At 41.0% G+C, this 23458-nt stretch overlaps 1 protein-coding gene across 2 annotated transcripts in view; it reads right to left on the minus strand.

Moving 5' to 3' along the window:
- SGK3 (serum/glucocorticoid regulated kinase family member 3) overlaps positions 1 to 22743 on the minus strand; it is an 86361-nt gene extending 63618 nt beyond the window's left edge. For both annotated transcript variants that reach the window (XM_060243676.1, XM_060243675.1), the window contains exon 1: positions 21595 to 22743. The gene's annotated coding sequence lies outside the window, so the exon portion shown is untranslated. The remainder of the gene's footprint in view (positions 1 to 21594) is intronic.
- Between the last annotated feature and the right edge of the window lie 715 nt (positions 22744 to 23458).

Consider the following 23458-nt stretch of genomic DNA (forward strand, 5'->3'; position numbering starts at 1 on the left):
GGCTCTTTCTATTGAGATCTCTCAGCCTACTTTAAAATCCTGGCAACAAATACTGACCTTCTTTATCTGGAAATATAAAAAGCCTAGAATCAAAGTTTCAACTTTATGTCGATCAAGACAAAAAGGTGGCCTAGCAGTTCCCGACATTGCAAAGTATTATAAAGCTACTATTTTATCCCAGATGACCAAAATATTGTACCAACATCCCCCGCCGCCGTGGACGCCCATAGAGGAAGCTCACTTTACCCCACTGAAATACTACGAACTATTATGGCTCAAGAAAAATGAACGCCCACCGTGGCAATTCATGAACCCATTCCTCAGGGCGCTCTTGTCAGTATGGGATTCGGAGCGTCATTTTCTGGCTCCAGGACTCTCTACTATCTCATCTTTTATAGGACAAAAATATTTCCTTCCTGCCCAACTACCCTTTTCTTTCAAGGTCTGGAGAGACTCCTCAAAAGTTTTTTTCTTTAATCTTCTTTAATCTTCTAAACAACTTCTACCTAAAAATGATCTAGACCAAGTTTTGACTAAGCCAGCACCTTGGTTTGAATACTTTCAAATCAGGCACTTTCTTCAGGACCCTAAAGTGATCTCTTCATTTTCTCACCCTTCATCTGACTACGAACATCTGGTTCTTCATTTTCACGAAGAGAGAATGCCTAAAAGTCTCATTTCACGGCTGTATCGAATCCTATTGTCTAAACTCGAAGCAACCTTACCCTCTTACACCACCCAATGGCATAAAGACTGTGGCATCATCCTTTCTCCCGACCAATGGGACTCTATATGGGCTAGTGATGCCCTACAATCTACCATTATAAATATATCTCAACAAAACTTTAAATTGATAGCACGTTGGTACCTTACTCCTAACCAGTTCTCCCATATGACCCAGTTAGGCTCTTCAGACTGCTGGAGAAACTGTGGGCTCAAAGCCTCTTATTTTCACTGCTGGTGGGACTGCCCCAAAATCAGACCATTCTGGACCTCAATTTGTGCCCATCTCTCCTCCCTAACTGGGGTCTTGATCCCAGATGAACCAACAAGGATACTTCTCAATCATTGGTCCGATACCCGTCTTTCATCTTCTAAAAAATCCTTGATAGTTAAACTCCTGACAGCTGCTAAAACCACGATTGCGCAGTCCTGGAAAAACTCATTGAATTTGACACTTGACAACTGGCTACTTAAAGTCTGGGAACACATTGTAATGGATAAAATTCAAGCAGCCATAGACCACAAAGACCCATACCAAGCCTACGCTAAATATCTGGCAACTTGGCTTCCCATTCTAGAAAAGCTTGACACCGATCCATTTTATGCTAACTCTTATTCTAAAAATAAAATGTATAAGGATTTCCTTTTGCTATAAAATTCTCTTAACAAGTTAATTTCAAGTTATTTAAAGTGTATTATATCTTCCTTTTTCCTTTCCCTGATCTTATTTTATTTTCAAATACTGTGTTATTATAATTATACTTACTATTACCTTCAGTTTGTATTTTGTTTTTAAAGGTTGTTTTTGCTCTGTATTCTGTCTATTAAGCTTATTTCTGTTAATCTTGACGGTAAACTTCTTGCGCTATGGATTGTAAGCTACTTTTATGCCTTAATAAAATGTTTAAAGTTTTAAAAAAAATAGATTGTTTTCCAATGATGGAAAATCCATTGGCGTTGTTCACAAAGGTAAAGAGTTTAATCTCCTTGCCCTACCTAGAGGTAAATGGCCCATTCACACAACAAAATGGTTGCTGTGAGAATGTGGGTTGAGTATACTCAAGTGATAGTAGGCTAGAAAGAGAGACTGGTTTCAAATGGATGCAAGCAATACAACAGAGGCATTGTTTCCCACCCTGTACACAATTATTTCTTTCTTTCCACAATTGCCTCTGGCCAAACAGATTTGCAGGTCTGTGTAGCACTGTATCCACATTAAAACAATCCTATTAACCGCCAAAACAAAATGTCTTGTGAGTAACTGTACAACATTTATGCTTGAGTCTCTGGAAGGAAAAAGGAGTTCCAGAGCACTGAGGCAGTCACAAAGTCTTTGTCCTATAGAAATGATGAACCCAGGGACACAAAGGTACAGTCAAAAAGAGCAATCATGTGATGCAACACAGTTGGGACTGTACTGACTCAAAAGAGAGTGTGGTGCAGTGGATAAGATGCTGCACTAGAATGGAGACAACTGAGCTGAAATCCCCATTCAGCCATTAAGTTCATTGGACGACCCTGGACAAATCATATCCCCCACCTGCCACACTGGACTGTTGTGAGGATAAAGTAAAGCAGGTGAGAGCTTACATGTTTAAATGTTTTCTTGTATAAAATAAAACTTCCCTATACTTAGAGAACTAGCAGATCAGGCAAGCTAGTTCATTCCTTTTTTTCTACAAGCAGGGGAGCCCGATGTAGTTTGAGTCTTGGTTATCTGCATGCAGTATTTAAAGGCCAAAGAATAAAGCACAAGCCTTGTACATCCTATACAAAAGCATTAAACAGGACAATTTTATAAAGTGTTACAGAGTAAAGCAGCTTGCAGCCCCAAGTCAACTATGAAATTGCATCAGTCATCTGTTCAGGGGGGAGGAAAGCACAGCAAAACTTATAAAATTTTCATATGAAATGCATATTCCCAAAGCCTTGGGCAAGAAATCTGCTTGTAGATTGCAAATCGTGGCACTTCTGGCAATTTTTCATGCAGTTAAAATATATTTTTAATATTTCACATAGCAACACACAGAGGCAGTATGATATAGTGGTAAGATCTAGATCAGGCTAGATCTAGAAGATCCAGGTTTGAATCCCTGCTCTGCTATGGAAGCTTGCAGGGTGGCCTTGGGCCAGTCACACATGCTCAGCCTCATCTACTTTACATGCCTGTTATAAGGATAAAATAGAGAAGAGGAGAATGATGAAATTACTTAGACCCTACCTATCTAATAATTTAATTTAAATTGATTTAATTTTTAGATTTATATCCTGCCCTTTCCCGCAAGCGGGCTCAGGAACCCAAAGTGGCTTACAGTTATCTTTCCTTTGTTTTTCATCTTCAGTTCTCCAGGAATATTTTAAGCTGAAAACTAGAACTCTTTCAGGACAAGAAGCAGATTTGCTGGGAATGCAGTCATGATGCTTTTGCATTATGCTTATAACTTTTTAAAAAGTGTTACATCTGTCTTCACTAGGGTCTGAAGAAAACAATTAACAGAGATGTTAAATACAGCTTTTAAATTATATGCCTAGCCTCTAATATTACAACGATACCTGGACTGAGGTTACACCTCCAGTTACTGGGGCACACCAAGGTGCTTCTAAACTTCAGAAATGTGTGTATGTGGCACATTATCCCTCAGCAATCCAGGCATTGTCTTGCCACTTTTCTCACATACCCCCTGCCCTCAGAATGTTTAAAAATGTATTTCTACTAAGATTGCCAGTCTCTAGGTGCGGCCTGGAGATCTCCCGCTTTTACAACTGATCTCCAGCTGGCAGAGATCAGTTCCTCTGGAGAAAATGGCTGCTTTGAAGGATGATGGACTCTACGGCATTGGACCATGCTGAGGCTCTCCCATCCCCAAACCCTACCCTCTCCCAGCTCCACCCCCAAGTCTCCAGATATTTTCCAATACAGATCTGGCAACACCAATTTCAACACATGAAGACAGTAACAGACACAACAAACATTTGTTTTCAATGTTCAGAGAAGTGTTTGACTCCATAAAAGGCTTCATTTTCTTGGCTACGTAATAAAAAGCTGGCTCCAAATGATGCAAAGCAGTTTTATGCAAGATCTTCTGATAGTTTAAAAACTATGCAGTGACAGACAACAGGAAGAAAGAATTCCACAAAAAACAGTTTTAAAGCAAGTATTGATATAACATGAATTATTCAGCTATTTGACACCTCAGTTTTTCATAAGTTGCATCCTCAATTTGTGCTTTTGCAGCAGTCAAGTATTACTTGAAAGAGGAGAAAAATTTTAGTACAACGGTTACTATATAATTATGTGGAAGCGATAACACACTCCATGTGACTTTTAAAAATGATTAGAGAAAGGAGGCACTACTAGGTACACTGTTACTTCATTTAGCATAACCGAAAGCAAACATTACCTGTGCCGCTTACCTTGCCACTTTGGCCCTAGCACAGAGAGCTACTTTAGCTTTGCCAAAGGATTTCTGGATGCCCAGTGAATATCCACTTTTTCTTGGAGCATCTCTCTATGATTCACTATACCCCCCAGCATGAGGCTCTGCTATAAATTTCTGTACATCCCAGTTTTTCAAAAGGCACATTTCCAGAAAGCTAGAGAACTTCTGGTTAGGAAAAAAAAGTTAAAAATCCATCGAAGTATGCTGAATTTTAATTCACTTTCTTCATTTATATCCCAACATTCTTCCTACTGGAGACTCAAAGCAGTTTCCATTGTTCTCCTCTTCTCTGTTTTATCAATAACTCTATACTCTATAGCAGAGGTGTCAAATATGCAGTTTGGGGGTCAAATCAGGCCCCTGTGCAATTGGCTGTCATCTGCTTCCTTCTCCCTGTATCTTACTTACTTTTGCATAAGAGCTTGTTCTGCCAGGCTTGCTCAATTGCACAGGAGCTACAAAGCAAAACATCTATTTTCTCCATTGACTGAGGCTCCTCCCTTGGGGAGGAAGGGCGGTATGAATAGCTTGCTTTGCTCTCAATTGCTCTCTCACTTGCACAGTGGCGCTATGAGCCAAGCCACTCTTCCTTCTATTGGCTGAGGCTCCCCTCCCAGTCCCCTGGGGAAAGAAGGAAAAAGCCATAGCTTCCTTTGCCCAGTTCCCTGGATCTCATGGGAGAAATGTAAAGAAAGCATATTTAAGACCAATGAGTGCTAATGTTTTAAGCATGTTTTAAGTTTTTCAAAAAAATATGTTTGTGTTCTTTATAAAATCTGTATCTCTGCTACCTAATCTTAAATAGGTACACACATGGCCCAGCCTGACATGGCTCGGCCCAACCCAACATGGTCCGGCCCAACAAGGTCTCATTTATGTCAGATCCAGACCTCGTAACAAATGAGTTTGACACCCCTGCTCTATAGTAATTGGCCCAAGATCACAATGCAAGCTTCCATGGCACAGTGCAGATTGAAACCTGGGTCTCCCAGGATCCTGATCCAATGCTCTTAGTCCCTACATCACACTGGCTATATAGAATTGTAGTTATCATGTCAATACATGTTTACACACCACAAAATTCTTACGTTTACTATCCTTAAGCCTAGCTCATTCATATTTTGGTTACTGAAATAAGCAGTGAACAACATAAAAATCCCCATTAAAGGCTCTTTATTAAAGCGCTTATTCTGAGAAATATAATTTCAAAGAGAAAAAAGGATTTGGAAACCTGGTGCATTCAGGAATTAAAAATGAACAGAGAAGGGAAAAGCAAGTTGGCTGCTCAGACAGATATCTTCTGTACTTTTCTCCATGCAAGTGGGAAGTTTCTTCTTAACTCACTAAAAAAACCCCACAACTGTCATTTTTTGAAAAAAATGAAACATGTCCAGTCTATAGAGAGAAGAAATTAAATACTTTCAAACAAGCACATAATTTCCTCCCTTATATTCTTCTTTCATGGAATGCTAACACAGCCATTGTAGCAGAGGCGATTCAAAACAATTGTCAGGTCTTGATTTGCTCAGACATGACTTTGAAAAATGAAATTAAACCGAAAAGAACACTGATTGTCAGTAGGAAATTTTGGGCTTAACTGGGTTAAGAAGAACTGTGTTTACTGGGCTGTTGTGAGTGAACAGACAATCCCCAAATACAGGAAGCTTCTGTTGTTATTGACGTGAAAAAAAGTGATTAAAGAACCACTTTGTAGATATTTAAATGGAGAGATGGAGGGGAAAACAGCTAGAAGGGTGGGCTCCTAGGAATCAGCAGAGAAGATTCAAAACAATTGTCAGGTCTTGATTTGCTCAGACATTACTTCGAAAAATGAAATTGAACTGAAAAGAACACTGATTGTCAGTAGGAAATTTTAGGCTTAACTGGGTCTGCAGCATTTCTAAACAAAATAGATCCACTTGTGTGAATTATCTACACATGCATGATAATTTTAATACAAAAAAGGGACCCTTGAAGAACTTCTTCATAGGATAAAATATAACTACAGTTATTGTTAGATCTAAAGAAAACCAAAGGTATAAAACTGAACTGACAAACAGGGTTACAATAATTTAACACTAGGGTTATAATATTTCAAAAGAAAAAAGAAGACATATTTCCAAACTGACTACTTCAAACAACTGATCACTCTGACAAATATTTTAAATGCCCCTGTTATTTAAGCTGAAACTTGCCTCTACTGGGGAACTGGGGGGCAAAACAAGCTCAGCTTCCCAACCTCAAAAGAGGACATTTTTGTTAGTTTAAAAAAAAAACTCAAAAGAAGGCAGACTCTGAAAAAAGAGAAGATCTGGTAGCCCTACTTAACACTGCACTTTAGACAGTTTGTTTAGAAGTCAGAAAGTTACAAAAGGATGTTAAAGGCAGTGGTCAGATATGTCTGTTGGATTCAAAGTGCATGTCCAGACAGCAGCATCTAGGAATTGTCTGTGAGTCATGGGCAAACCTTCCTGCCCCAACTCAGTTCTGGACTTATTTGACAGCATTTAGGACCGGACTTTATGTGCTGTCAAACTTTATACCAGGAATTATTAGAAAGGATTAATAGATACTGCATTGAAGTTCCTCTCCTCACCAAACCCTGCCCTCCGCAGGCTCCAGCCCCAAAATCTCCAGGTAACAACACAGAGCTGGCAGCCCTAAGAACAACCAAGCCACTATTGTGAGCCCCACCATCTTTTATGTTTTGCATCACATACTATTTATAAGATAGCAACATTAGGATAGAAGTATACAGAAAGCCTATACAAATGTCATTAGTCAGATGCATTTTATCTCTTTTAAGTGTATAATCTGAATTGTTATTTAATATTTAATATGGTGTTATCTGCCCTGAGACCATTCTGAGAAAGGGTGAAATATAAATCATCTAAAATAAATAAATAATAAACTACAAGATCATTCCAAACCCGATAATACTTAGTTCCACTACTTAAGTATCTGACATGGCTGTTCCAGAGGTGTAGTAATTTTAGTCTCCTGCAGCCAAAACAAGACAGTATTGTGGAACCTTAAGGCTAACTATATAAACATTATGGCATAAACTTTAATGAGCCAGAAAGCTGATGTCATGAGAAATCTGTTTGTCTTCAGTTACCATAGGACTTCCTTGCTATTCAAATATTAAATGGTCAAATTACCTTGGTAAAACCATTGCAGGTTGACTCAGCCTTCCATCCTTCTGAGGTCGGTAAAATGAGTACCCAGTTTGCTGGGGGGGGGGGAGTGTAGATGACTGGGGAAGGCAATGGCAAACCACCCTGAAAAAAGTCTGCCATGAAAACTTTGTGAAAGCAATGTCAGCCCAGAGTCGAAAACGACTAGTGCTTGCATCGGGGACTACCTTTACTTTTTAAAAAAAAACCATTGAATCTGAACAGCAAAGATGAAAAATGGCACAACTGGATAATTTTATACATAAAGGTTAGCCTGAAAGGGAGCAACAGACCAGAGGACAGCAAGTGAATTCTATGGTATACGTCCAAATAAATTTTACTTTTGATTTGTGGACTATAAGAAATTTACAGATAGATGGCAGCTGTGAGTTCTGCACGGAATCAGGACTGCGGCACTGGGGGGCGGGGACTGTACCATTTCCCTGCCCTAAAATGGTCTGGCAGGCAGTGCCCTTGGTCAAATACATCATATATGGCTGGCATTGCCCTTGGTCAACACATCAAATACAATATCTACTTTGAACCAAAGTGAGGAATAAATTTCTTATGCATCCACTTTATTTGTCTCATCTTGGCTTATACAACAGAGTAAGTAGCCAAGATGCACTGAGACAATACATCTGATGTTATTCACACTAAAAGAAGAACTGTGTTTACTGGGCTGTTGTGAGTGAACAGACAATCCCCACATACAGGAGGTTTCTGTTGTTATTGACGCTGGAAAGAAGTGATTAAAGAACCACTTTGTAGATATTTAAATGGAGAGATGGAGGAGAAAACAGCTAGAAGGGTGGGCTCCTAGGAATCAAGAACCGTTAATGAGGCTAGACTGAGTTTCTAAGACCACCCATTGCCTATCTCTTACCTACAGGTCTGGCTATACAACTTCTTTTGTCAGTTCTGACCTTCATATCACTACCTACTGGAAATATGTTGAAACTAACTTTTTTCCAAAAGTCTACTTCACACGGACACTGGAGCTGGCAATAAACCCAAATGCCAACTTTGCTGCCACATACACCCAAACAACACAATCACTGGACCAAACAGCATCAACTAAATCATCTCAGGCTCATTCACTTGCTCATCTTTTAACATTGTATATGCCATTAAATGTCAACAATGCCCTTCAGTTCTCTACACAGGCAAACCCTTTGCCAAGATAAATGGACACAAATCTGATATCAGGAATTACAAAACTGAGAAACCTGTAGAACACTTAAACCTTCCAGGACATTCAATAGGTGACCTCAAAGTAGCTGTTTTATTGCAAAGCAACTTCAAGAACAGAATGGAAAGGGCAATTGCTGAATTACAAGTCATTACAAAATGAAACAAACACCTCCCAGGGTGTATTACAAAATGAAACAAACACCTCAACAGAAGAAGACGACCATATATTTATACCTTGCCATTCTCTCTGAATCCGAGTCTCAGAGCGGCTTACAATCTCCTTTATCTTCTTCCCCTACAACAGACACCCTGTGAGGTGGGTGGGGCTGAGAGAGCTCTCACAGAAGCTGCCCTTTCAAGGACAACTCTGCGAGAGCTATGGCTGACCCAAGGCCATTCCAGTATTCCAGCAGCTGCAAGTGGAGGAGTGGAGAATATTGGTTTCTTATCTTATTACAAATGCGAAACCCATTCTCACCAAGTACAGCTACACATCCACTGTATTCCACTGTATTTCTTTTTTGAAATAGCTGTCAGAATAATGTCTACGATACTATGCAGAAATCTCTCTGACAGAGCAACTCTAAGAAAAGGATGCTTGAGAGGAAACCAATGGACCATACTTGACAGGAGACCAATGGAGCATGACAACAGACTCTCTCACACATACACACAAGCCTTTATTGGCATATATCAGATAATAAATAAAACAATGAACAGGCATAGAGGTAACAAGGAAAAAAGGTATGTCAATCATATAAATCTAAACATTAAGCAATCGATCCTTAATTACCACTTAAAAATAAGGCTGCCTTTTCAGTTATTTCGGTTGATGAATCACTCATGAGATGACGGACCATGGAGAACAGACTCTCAATTTATTACTCTTTAAAATTAAGAACCTAATGACAGACTCACCATCAATGACACATCAATCTCTAATCCTGACATATTTGTGTCCTTGTGATGTTGTTCCCCGCCAGTTGAACCCTAACACGTGATAGCCATATAACTATGCTTATTATTCTTTTAATCTGTTTAAAACATCTTCATTATTCTGTATGCTAATTTACTACCCACCCTCTATATGTAAGGTATGTAAGATTCTGTTTCTGTTTCATTCTGTCTGGGGAAGTGTGCTTGGCACATGAAAGCTCACATGATGAATAAAACTTTATTGGCCTTAAAGGAGCCCCTGGACTCCAACTTTGTTGTATGGTTCACATGCTGCTTGATATCGTGCTGTTGTAAACATTCACCACTCGATGTTTCTGCCCTATGCAGGAAAATCCAGGAGACAAATCATTCCAAAAGGATGAGGATCCAAACCCAATACAAGCTCCAAAGTATGTCTCTATGAACATGGCCAACTGTGCAATACCATCCTGAATTTCAATGGGCATATTAAACGGGATTCCACTGCACAGGACTGCAGTGACAGCAGCTTTGACACTGGCAAGAAGTAACCAACTTAGAATTTCTATTACAGATTCAAGAAGTGTACAATATACAGTTTAGTTTTCAAGCTTGATTTTCAGTAGCTACTAAAAAGAACAGAAGATTTGAGAGCAAGATTAGATAGAGTTGCTTAGCAGAGTTTGCATCAGGGATGAGCAGCTTTCCAGCACTCTAGGAATACAAATGCACCACTGTTTTCATCCAAATGTAGAATAATTCTGGGATTCATAGCCATGCCAGCCTAAACTTTGCTCTGAAGAAAGTCTTTGTCTACAGCTACATCAGTGTTTGGCAGTAAGCGACTGTATGAGGAATTGTATTCATCTAGAATGCAATGCACCAATAACCCCTAGGGGGGAAATGCCTCAGTTTCTTTTAATACAGTGACACACAAAACTAGTTGAAATGCTGTGCAAGGTATCATTACTGCTTGTTTCATATCTCTCTGGTGAGTTAGAGGGAAAAAAGCAACACGCTTTTACCTTTCCCTTTACTTCAGTGTTAACGTTGTCCTGTTGCCTGAATTACTGAATATTTATGTCCTTATGCTCCACTCTCCTCTACTTAGTCAGCACAGTAGCCCAGTTACAGCCATTACAGTTTGGGAGAAAGTGTGTTATGGACACAAAAGAAATCAACAGGTTGTGCATAAAATCCTTCTCACTACCCAAAGACAAATAGAAAAGAAAGAAAAATCAAAAATTAAAATTCAACTTTCAACGGTGTCTGTCCTTTGAGCAATGATTGTGTGTTGTTTATGTATTTAGATCACTCCACAACAGTAAATTTAGATACTTATATAATCCACAGTGGCTTTTATGTCTTTTTTAAAAAATAAACATGGTAGCATAGTAATAAAAGCCTTTCAAAAGGCAGATGTTTTTACAATTATAGCAACTTATGTCACTACAAACAAAAGCCTACTCTACTACGTATTTTCTGTACTCATTTTTTTTTAAATCAAAAGCTCTCCAGCATTCATCTCCAAACAAGTCTAAACACTCACCAGATGTGAAGTCACACTATTCATGTAAGTACTGAAATGTTTAAGTGAATGGCATTCGCCATTCACTGCTATGGGATGATTCCACTTCCATGTTATACAGCTAGCCAAGAAAAGCATGTGATATCCCTTAAGTGTCTGAGGACAATTTATACATATGCAAGAGACTGGGGAAAATTCTTCCAACATCTAGTTTAACAGCTTTTATGGTATAGCAGGGGCTACCTTCTGAATTTCCTGTGTACTAATTCCTGGAAACACCTGGAACAGGTCTCTGGGAGAGCTGCAATGCAGTAGCCATAGAAACCTGAAGAAGTCAGTGATTCTATACCTGTGCAGTAAGGGGCGTAACTCTGCTCATGTCACTCATGGGCAATTGTTATCACGTTGACTTGTGTTGTGTGGATAACCACTTCATGGTATAGTCACAGCAGGCTTTGAAAGAAAATCAGTAGGCCACCGCCAACATGGTGGCAGGCCAGCTTGACTGCACAGACAACTGGAGCAATGACCTGGAAGAAAGGGCATTCATAAAAGGAAAGGGATGAGGTACATGGAATTAGTCAGGTTGTAGTTTGCTGTATGCTAAGTTATAGTTTGTTGCATATATGTACTATCTTGTTTGTACTGCTTTGTTTTCTAGTTTTTGTAATCCAGTCATTGCATTGTTTTGGGAATGTCTTATTTTTCTCTTTTTGTATTTTTTCTAATGTTGCAATTCACCTTGAGTCTCAGAAAGAAAGGAAATGAAATAAACACAAATATTTTTAGGGAGTAAAATATATAACTATTTTTAGGGATTTCAACAGTATTGAAACAGACAAATGGGAATTCATGTTGGATTGTCTGTTTCAATACTTTAAGGATCCTGTAATGTACCTCTTAAACAATGTGATACAGATTATTCGGAATAGTAACATTTTGGACTAGATTTGCATGTGGCAGCCAAACCTGAAGAGCTCCCCTTGCTCCAGGAAAATACAGGGTTCTCCTTGTAGTTCAACATTTGCGCAGCTCAAAAGGTGAACCCCATGGGCTGCAGAATCTTCTCAAATTCTGCCAGTCTAGTGTTTCCATCTCCTTTTCACTTCCGAGAAATGTCACAGTAACTTTTACAAACAGAAAAGTGCAAGAGTGCAAGTACTACACATGAAAGTGTCTGGGTAAGTACATGATAGGTTGAACAAGACTAGACAATTTCAGTCATTTAAGAACATAAGAACATAAGAGAAGCCATGTTAGATCAGGCCAATGGCCCATCCAGTCCAACATTCTGTGTCACACTGATGGACCTCTGCTCCATATTTTTATCTAACCCCCTCTTGAAGGTGGCCATGCTTGTGGCCGCCACCACCTCCTGTGGCAGTGAATTCCACATGTTAATCACCCTTTGGGTGAAGAAGTACTTCCTTTTATCCGTTTTAACCTGTCTGCTCAGCAATTTCATCGAATGCCCACGAGTTCTCGTATTGTGAGAAAGGGAGAAAAGTACTTCTTTCTCTACTTTCTCCATCCCATGCATTATCTTGTAAACCTCTATCATGTCACCCCTCAGTCGACGTTTCTCCAAGCTAAAGAGCCCTAAGCGTTTCAACCTTTCTTCATAAGGAAGGTGTTCCAGCCCTTTAATCATTCTAGTTGCCCTTTTCTGAACTTTCTCCAATGCTATAATATCCTTTTTGAGGTGCGGCGACCAGAACTGCACACAGTACTCCAAATGAGACCGCACCATCGATTTATACAGGGGCATTATGATACTGGCTGATTTGTTTTCAATTCCCTTCCTAATAATTCCCAGCATGGCGTTGGCCTTTTTTATTGCAAACGCACACTGCCTTGACATTTTCAGTGAATTATCTACCAGTCTCTGCCAGTTCACACCCCATCAACTTGTATTTGTAGCTGGGATTCTTGGCCCCAATGTGCATTACTTTGCACTTGGCCACATTGAACCGCATCTGCCACGTTGACGCCCACTCACCCAGCCTCAACAGATCCCTTTGGAGTTCCTCACAATCCTCTCTGGTTCTCACCACCCTGAACAATTTAGTGTCATCCGCAAATTTGGCCACTTCACTGCTCACTCCCAACTCTAAATCATTTATGAACAAGTTAAAGAGCATGGGACCCAGTACCGAGCCCTGTGGCACCCCACTGCTTACCGTCCTCCACTGCGAAGACTGCCCATTTATACTCACTCTCTGCTTCCTATTACTCAGCCAGTTTTTGATCCACAAGAGGACCTGTCCTTTTACTCCATGACTCTCAAGCTTTCTAAGGAGCCTTTGATGAGGAACTTTATCAAAAGCTTTCTGGAAGTCAAGGTAAACAACATCTATCGGGTCTCCTTTGTCCACAAGTTTGTTTACCCCCTCAAAGAAATGTAACAGGTTAGTGAGGCAAGATCTTCCCTTACAGAACCCATGCTGAGTCTTCCTCAATAACCTGTGTTCATCAATGTGCCTACTCATTCTGTCCTTGATAATGGTTTCTACCAACTTTCCCGGTATTGAAGTCAGACTGACTGGCCTGTAATTTCCTGGATCTCCTCTGGAACCCTTTTTAAAGATGGGGGTGACATTTGCTACCTTCCAGTCCTCAGGAACAGAGGCAGATTTCAATGAAAGATTACAGATTTTTGTTAGAAGATCCACAAGTTCAACTTTGAGTTCTTTCAGAACTCTCGGATGTATGCCATCCGGACCCGGTGACTTATTAGTTTTTAATTTGTCTATCAGCTGTAGGACCTCCTCTTTTGTCACAATCTGACTCAGGTCTTTCAACACCCCTTCCAATATTAGTGGTTTTGGGGCGGGCAAACACTTCTCATCTTCCACGGTGAAGACGGAGGCAAAAAATGCATTCAGCTTCTCAGCCATTTCCCCATCCTCCTTCAGTAATCCTTTTACCCCATGGTCATCCAAGGGCCCCACTGCTTCCCTGGCTGGTTTCCTACTTCTAATATATTTGAAGAAATTTTTATTGTTGGTCTTTATGTTTTTTGCAATATGCTCCTCATAGTCCCTTTTTGCCTGCCTGATCACAGTCTTGCATTTGATTTGCCACTGCCTGTGTTCCCTTTTATTAATCTCACTTGGACTGGTTTTCCAACGCTTAAAGGAGTCCTTCTTACCTTTTACAGCTTCCATTACTTTGTTTGTTAACCATGCTGGCCTCTTCTTATACCTGTTTGTGCCTTTCCTAACTTGTGGTATGTATTTTATCTGAGCTTCTAGGATTATAGTTTTAAATAGTCTCCAAGCTTCCCCAAGGGTTTTGACCGTATTTACCTTTCCTTTCAGTTTCCTCCTCACATGCCTCCTCATCTCAGAGAATTTACCCCTTTTAAAGTTAAATGTGGTTGTGGCGGTCTTTTTGGGCAACTCCCTATTTATACAAACGGTGAAAGCAATAACATTATGGTCACTGTTCCCAAGCGGCGCAATCACTTTTACGTCTCTCACTAAGTCTTGGGCATTACTTAGGACCAGATCCAGGATCGCCCCACCTCTGGTAGGTTCTGAGACCATCTGCTCCATAGCACAGTCATTGAGAGCATCAAGAAACTCAATCTTTCTCTCGACCAGAACACATATTGACCCAATCAATCTGCGGGTAGTTAAAATCACCTATTACGATACAGTTTTTACATTTTACGTATTTGTTTAAAATATTTACAACCTCCTTTCCTCCAGACAGTGGGGTACCACTGGAAAGTGCTATTCAATAGTAAAACTCTATTTCAACATACTGTCTTGCTTACCTCCACACAGAAACGTGTTGGCTGTCTTGTAGTTAAAAAAGAGAAAAAGAGATCAAGGCTGGTAGATCCTTGCCTGTTTTGGAGTACCTAATTAATAAGGATTATGTCATCTGAAGCCTCAACAAGGTTGACAATTTTGATATAGCAACTTGAAAAAAACCAGAAAAAAATATCTGCAAGAAATATATATCTGTTGCAAATATGCTTAAGAAATACACTAAAAATATGTGGCAAGTTTAAAAAAAAATGAGAGTTATGTACTTTGCTATGCAAGTTATAGACTATCTTCAAATCTATTTTTTTTTAAACTAAACACGCTGGCAGGACTTACAGAAGTTTCATATTCAAGAATCTGGTAAGGCAGGAGATAACTTCAGGTGGATAATCACTCAATGTGCATTGCATTCAAGGACTCAGACTTCCTGTATTTCCCTTTCTGGCAAACTGAATGCAAAGGTCACATTGATCAGAATGCACATTTTAAAATGGCTTTCTTTCACCATTAATTTTATGCTAGTTTTAGAAAACATTAATATCATTCATAAGTAATGCCCTGGAGACTAAAAGACAAACTTGGAATCATGCTTAAAAAACACACCCTTCTATTATTTTAAACGTTCCAGCTTTTACAAGAAACGTCAGCGGCGATTTTTCTCCAGCATAAAAACAAAAACTGGTTCACACCCACAGCAGTTACAGCTACAATCTGTAGCAGAAATTTAGACTGGGATGGGAAAGGGTGCTTAACTCTTTTCTGGTGGACTGTGTTTCTTATTAGTATCAGGCACCACCCAAACTGGAGGGATTAAAGTTTGCCCTCTCTTGCCTAAAGGTACATTGGAAACTACCAGTAATTACTAGTGATGCTTCCTTTCATGGAAATCAGCCTTAACCTCTATGTAGGGGTGCCAATTATAGTAATTCAGTATTTAAAGGGGTGGGGAGAGGCTAACTCTACTAGAAGATATTATCTTCAATATTACTATTACATCTGTTTGAATGCAGAACTCTAGCATTTAAACCAGATTCTGAGGCTAAACTTTGATTCAGGTTAAGACAGTGGAAGAAGGCTGTACCCCGCAACCTTTATTATTTATAATATTGTTGACATTCCTTTCTTTATGACACTCAAAATGGTGTTCATATAATCCCTAGGAGGTCTCTGACCCTTGCATTGAACAGACCACATCTGCTTAGCTTCAACAAGGTTAATATATCATGTGTCTTCAGACCATAACCTATGATTATTTGTGACATCTATACCAAAATTGACACTTTCTCTAAGAACAAAGCAGGAATCAAGTTGCACCTTTAAAACCAATCCATTTTTATTCAGAACGTTAAGTTTTCGTTGGTCTTAAAATTGGTCGGTCTTAAAGGTGAAACTTGATTCCTGTTTTGTTCTACTGCTTCAGACCAGCATGACTGCCCACTTGGAACTTTCTCTAACAAATTCAAAGTAGTGTAGTTTAACAAAATCAACCAGATTAGGCTGAAAAACAGTGACCCATGAGTGTTAAACTAGGTAAAACATGAGGGCCTTTTACATCAATCAGATTCTGGCCTTGGCTTGGTTTTTACCACCATGGGTTTTGTTTCCCCACACTAGGAAAATTAGTTTTGCAAGCAGGTCTTTTCTACACTGGATCTCAGACAACAGTTCTGGCAAAGATTTATAGTGTAATTCTATGTAGAGTTACCCCAGTCTAATCCCACTGAGGTCAATGGGATTAGACCACAGCATCTCTGCACACAATTACTATATTATGACTAACCTTTGAGAGCTACTCAAAGTAGACAGTACTGCTCTAGATGGGCCAGCTTCACATATTTTACAATTACAAGTTTCATTAAACAGAAACCTGCTCCAGATTTACAATGCAATCCTTTGTGCGTTTACTTCAATCCTGTGTTACAGTTTAAACTGGTAAACTGTAGCAAAATCCATTCAAGAATGAAGCATTTAAGTTACCCACATATAGATTCACTCGCAAACTGAATTTATCTAAGGATGAAAAACCCAGAAACAGGCCCATAGCTATGAGGGGGTCTGTGGGGGCACAGCCCCCTGACTGCTAGGCAGGGCCCCCTGACTTGGGGCCCCTAACCAGCTTCCAGTGCCTCGGCTGCACCCTTCTCCATTCTGCCGTCATCATACACCGTTGCTTCTGCTTGCTTAGAGGCCAGAAGAATTCTCTGACCTCTCAGCAAGCAGAAAAAATGGGGCACTTTCAGCACCCAGGACTGAAAGTTAAGCTCCACCTTGCTTCTGCTTGCTTAGGGGCTGGAAGAAATCTCTGACCCCTTAGCAAGCAGAAACAATGGGGCCCTTTCAGCACCCACCACTAAAAGTTAAGCTCCACCTTGTTTCTGCTTGCTTAGGGGCTGGAAGAATTCTCTGACCCCTCAGCAAGCAGAAACAACCGAGCCCTTTCAGTGCCCAGGACAGAAAGTTAAACTCCCAGTTGCTTCTGCTTGCTTAGGAGCTGGAAGAAATCTCTGACCCCTCAGCAAGCAGAAACAACAGAGCACTTTTGGAGCCCAGGACTGAAAGTTAAGCTCCACCTTGCTTCTGCTTGCTTAGGGGCTGGAAGAAATCTCTGACCCCTCAGCAAGCAGAAACAACAGGCACTTTTGGAGCCCAGGAGTGAAAGTTAAGCTCCCTGTTGCTTCTGCGCACTTAGGGGCTGGAAGAAATCTCTGACCCCTCAGCAAGCAGAAACAACAGAGCACTTTCAGTGCCCAGGACTGAAAGTTAAACTCTGTGTTGCTTCTGCTTGCTTAGGGGCTGGAAGAAATCTCTGACCCCTCAGCAAGCAGAAACAACAGGCACTTTTGGAGCCCAGGAGTGAAAGTTAAGCTCCCTGTTGCTTCTGCGCACTTAGGGGCTGGAAGAAATCTCTGACCCCAAAGCAAGCAGAAACAACTGGGCACTTTCAGTACCCAGGACTGAAAGTTAAGCTCCACGTTGGGCTGACATTGGGCTAGAGGGCACCTGCAAGAAGAGGCCGTTCTGACCCTCAAGTGGGGCGGCGGGGGTAGGGGCGGATGGCTCCATTGCAGAAAGGGCAGGGTATGGTAGGCTGGTGCACACAAGTGGAGGTCCCGGGTGCAGTCCAGGGCTGGAAATCAGTGGAGAGGTGATGTTCGCCTGCTGGGGTTTTCTGGCCTGGTCTCGCTGGCCACCCAAGCGAGGGTGGGAGCTGCGCTTGGGCAGCCTCGGCTCGCCCTCCAACAGGAAGAAATCCAAATTGGAGATCAAGTAGCCCCAGAAGTCAGTTGCGACTTGGTGGAGCCTTCCACCCCACCCCTTGTCCCACCGGGCTTGCCTAGCTGGATCATGCTACAGGTAAGGGCAGGAGATTGTGTGGCACGTATCTAAACCTCTGAGTGGCTCCCCACCAGAGCTGCTGGAAGATGGGTGGAAAGGGATCACCTTGGGGCAGCTGTGGGGAGGGGGGAGGCTGTATGGCAGCGAGCTGGCAGCTTTCCTCCTCAGCGATGGTAGGAGAAGGCCATGGAAATTGGGGCCACTATGTGCCCCCTGAAAAAAATCAGGGCCCCCCAATTCTTCAAATCCTGGCTACGGGGCTGCCCAGAAATATATGTGCAGTTGCCAAATGATGAAGTAAGCTCTGTGGGTCAAAACAGCACAAAAGCCTAGAGGATTAAAACTTGGGTTTGAACCTGGGACACTTGGGATCAAGATTCAACACCATCTTAGACTGACAGTGAGGTTTTGAGAAAGCTAATTTGCAGTGCATTCGTAAACAGAGTTACACTTAAGTCCACGGAAGTCAATGCTCTTGCAAGGGTGCAACTCTGCCTAGGATGATGCTGTTAAGAATAAAAACATCCTATCTCACACAATCAAGAATGCAAAGTATATCAATTTGCAATACAAATCCGCAGCAATATGTAATTTAATAATTTTTAAAATATCAATATACACATTTATCTCATAATATTTTTCCGAAGACATTATGCAAGATATTTTATCTTTTATATTACATTCAAACAGGAACTCAATTCACCACAAACAACATAGGATTTTACTACTTGAAACATTAATTAAGAATGAAGACATCAGGGTACCAAACATGTCAAAAAAAGCCACACATTTTTTCATAAGAGGATATGAATGCTGATCTAAGATGGGAAATGAAAATTCTTACCTTTAATCCAAACCAGACTGCATTCTGCTTGGGTTTTTTAGCTATGTGTGAGCAAAACCCATACCATAATTCTGATTTTACGCATTCAAAATTTGAAATTATTGTGCTGACAGATTGCCTACATCACTAGTTCTACACATCTTTGTTTTATTATTTTTAAAGCCATATTTAACATTTCCTTGGAAACTGCCAACTCCGAGTACAGGCAAGTTGTCCAGAAAGGCAGCACAGAAATTTTCAAAATAAATAAATAAATAAATTGCCAAATAAACACACCTTGGAAGATGTTATGGAATGCTTTATTTACTCTGGAGAGCTGCAAGTTTGCTTCATCCTCCCAGAAGCAGCTAAAGGATGTTAGTTAGTAACAAGCAACCTAATGACAATAACTTAATCCAACTTGTGAATCTGGATGCTGTGCATATTTCTTTCCATATATGTTTGCACAAAGGGTGCTAGTGTAAGAAGTGTGAATACCACACAAATACCGAATGCAGAAACACACAACACCTAGTTTATTCTTAATCAAGTGTTTAATTACTGGGATCAAGGAAAGCTAAGTAACCTTGATCCCAGATAAATATACTGGAGTGCAAGGGCACTACCACCTTCTTGCAATCTTGAGAACACTTCTCTAGGAATAAACCCTATTAACTAAAATGGGACTTAATTCTAAACAGAACTGTTTCAAGATTGCTCCTTTAAGTACCATCACAGTATAATGTTTGTGATATAAGACACGTGCAGCAGTTTAGGAGTATCCTCTTGAGCATGTGCATGCCAGCTGTATTAAAGAAGTGTTACGACTCCATCATTAGTACTTTCCAGAAAGAAATAAAAACATGGATGCCAGTTATAGCTCTCTTCTATACATATTTTTCTCAGTTTCTTTGAGCCTCCATGAATAAGGACGATTTTTAACTCTCTGCTAACACTGATAGGAAAGAGACTAAATCTAAAATGCAATAATCTAAATGGCTCCTATAAATTTAATTTTCTTAAGTCTATGAGTGGATAAACATTTCTGATCTGTAAGAATAGAAAGACTGCTAGGATTTGGGGAGGACTATGACTGCTCTCTACCTCATCTGCTCGCATGCTCATAAATATCAAGGGAACCTTCACTCACTTTAATTGACAGAACATGGATTTTGGACCAGGCCTTTACAGGAACTAAGTACAATTCCGCAAATAGGTAAGGACTTTGCCACTTACTGCCCTGGAGACTCAGGATTATATCAAATATTATTTCAATAATGAAAAGTGGGAAATAATTATAAACTCTCCTAAAAGGCACTAACAAGAGAAAGACCAAGAGATTATAATTTAGAATGGGAGCGTAAACTGGATTTGGTTATCAGGACGGAGATTTCACAGTAATTTTCAAAAAGTATACGACACATATTTGGAATTACAAAACCTTGAAATGATTTTGGAACAAATCTTTATTTTGCTTGTCATTTCATTTGGGCTAGCTTTTAATATCACCTTATTTCCCTCATACCTTCCTTTTGTACAGCGTTTAATTCCCACTGGTGCTAGAAAATACCACCAAATCACAGTCAATTTATGGCTGCCTGTAGATGTATGGGAAAACTAGTAGCTTCTGTAGAGTCTGCACAAACTGGCATAGAAACACAACAGAGTATGTGCACAAAGTCATTTGGATGATCAATACCTCTCTTTTGACAGCTAATTCAAGAACAAAAACATGCAGCCTACTTTTCAGATCACTGTTTTCTACTGTATACCACTCATTGCATAATTCCTCTGCATAAATATTATAGCCTCTGGACTCAATTGCTTACATTAAACGAGATCATAGCCCTTCTGTAGGCTAAAGCTAAATGATCATGGCTAGACAGTACAGACAGGCACCAGAAACACTGATCATTACTCCCAAAACGTTTGGGGCAGCTGTGAGAAAAGATACTCTGCATTTGCACAGAGACACTGTATTCTACAGAACCGAGTCTGAGTGAGCACCAACTCAAACTAAATCATATAAAAATCTTATCTTAGCTCGGATACATTGGCAGGAAGAGTAATAAATAGCTATCTAGTATTATGCCCCGCGTGCAATGCCTTTTAGGAACAGGGGGCCATTCTCCAATCAGTAAAAAGGAACAAAGCTCCTTTAAGTGAATAGCCAAACTAGCTCCCAGTCCAGAAATCTGTAAAGTGATCTTTAAAGCCCTCAGCCTGATCACGTTTCTTTCCCCCCTCAGGTCTGAATCGAATCGTACACTTACTCACCCCGTGAGAGCTGAACTTTCGGGCAGTCCGAGAATTTCTCCTTCCCCGGACGTTCAGCGCCTGGCTAGCTTCCTCACTGACGTGTCAGCCGAGATCCAGCAGCAGGCCGGGAGAGCCCCAGAAAGAAACAGTCTGCCGCCGCCAGGGTTACGAGCCCGCCCCCCAGACCCGCGCCCCCCGCCCCGGTGTTGCTCGCGGGCGAGACCCAGGTGCTCCGTTAGTTTGTTGTGGGAGCGGCCACAAAACCACTCCGTCGCGCGGTGCCTGCGCTGGGTGGAGCCTCCTTCCCCCACCCGTTGGTCGGGCGCCTTCCCGGCAGCCGCTCTCCCGCCCAAAGCATTTCGCGCTTCACAACGGGCGCGGCTGCCGCAGCCCGGTGCTAGCGAACCCTGCCCAAGACACCCACCGCTGCTCGAGACCCGGTCGGAGGCGCCATAAAGCTCCTCTCTCCAGAATGGATAAGGCGAGCGGGAGCATGCCTGGCGGGGTCATTCGAGGACACGTTTCAGCACTTGAGGTTCATACGACACACAGTCGGCGGGATGTCTCGCCACCCGGCGGGCAACACCTGCAACTACAGGCCTCTGCTCTCAGAAGGTAGCAGGTAGAGGTTGCTGCTATAAGGCTGCTGCTTTCCCGCCAGAGCACCTGAGTGACAAACAGAAATTCAACAGGTGTCATCAACATTCACGGCAACCAGATCAGGGAAACGTCGAGTCTGCCCTATGCGAATTATTGAAATGCAGGATGTTTCTGCCAGGTACCCTAGCAGCTGATTCTTAAAGAACACTTCATTTCTACTCATACAAGGAGCTGCACTTGGGACTGTTGCTGACTAATTCCAGGTCACTCACAGGGCATTGCGTTTTCCTACTGAATGAGGACTTCGAACCCAAGGGACAATAATCCTTTTACAGATAAAGGTGACTGGAGGCGAAAGGAAAGCTCATCTACATTTAGGAGAGAGACTGTTTTGTTGATTGCTGGTTTTCATTGAGCTATGTGAAGCTCCACTTGCCAAAATACTGTCCTCACAGTTATTAAAAGAACCCTGTCTTCCAATGGATCTAGTTACTTGACAGTTGCATCAAGAGCCCAGGTCCTGTCAGTGGCTCAGTTTGGCCTCTGAATCACCTCCTGAATATGTAAACAGAACAGAGATTGAAGTTAAAGTAATTGTTATCCCAACTTGAATTTGCTAGAATAGGCCAAACACAGCAACCTAAAAGCCCACAGACATTCAGAGAACTTTGTTAAAACAATTAGAGAGTTTTGTAAACTGTAGCTGTCTGTTAGCTTGCATTAGAATTTGCATTTCTTGGATGCAGTCCAAACTTTTAAGGAGTTAAGTACCATTGAACTCAATTAAACATTTCCAGGTAAATATGTTTAGCGTTAATCTTCTAATTCTCTTTATGCTAGTGGTAGTTTTTAAGAAGTTCCTGCGTAATGGCCTGGTCAAAAATACAGTTACATGGTGATCTAACCACAGAATGTTTTCCTCCAGTTTGTTGACAGCATGTAGTTCATATTAATTAAATTATTGTGGCTATTAAGTACTCCCAATGAGTGATGAATTGTTGTTGCATTATGCTATTCAACTACTTATAGAGCCTGGTCTACAGAAACTTGTTTTGGATCTCAGAATATGGTCAAAGTGAGTTACTTTTTAAGTTGTGTTGCATTAGTTGTTGACTTTCTGCAAAAAAGAACTCCTACAGCAGCTGACATTGTATAATGTATTTGACATCCCCTTTGGCTACTAAGAGTGAATAAATTCATAGCACAATATCCTTAAGGGGAGGGACAGTGGCTCAGTGGTAGAGCATCTGCTTGGGAAGCAAAAGGTCCCAGGTTCAATCCCTGGCATCTCCAAAAAAAAAAAAGTGTCCAGGCAAATAGGTGTGAAAAACCTCAGCTTGACACCCTGGAGAGCTGCTGCCAGTCTGAGAAGACAATACTGACTTTGATGGACCAAGGGTCTGATTCAGTATAAGGCAGCTTCATATGTTCTTCATAAGTTCAGCTGGCATCTCCTGCACTCACACCACAGTCATCTTAATGCTTTTCACCTTCATTAAAATAGATTAGTTAATACTGTTATTGGAAAGTCACTTGTGTGAAAGAATGTCACTAAAGCATATCTGAAGTTTAGATTTATGTAACCCACCAAGCACAGCAGGAACAGGTGAGACTTGGACATAAGACACAGAAGCCAAAACAGTATTGGATCAAATCCTGGCCTTGTTGACGCACATCAGTGCTGACAT

This window comes from Heteronotia binoei, chromosome 7, assembly GCF_032191835.1.
Source record: "Heteronotia binoei isolate CCM8104 ecotype False Entrance Well chromosome 7, APGP_CSIRO_Hbin_v1, whole genome shotgun sequence".
NCBI lineage: Eukaryota > Metazoa > Chordata > Lepidosauria > Squamata > Gekkonidae > Heteronotia > Heteronotia binoei.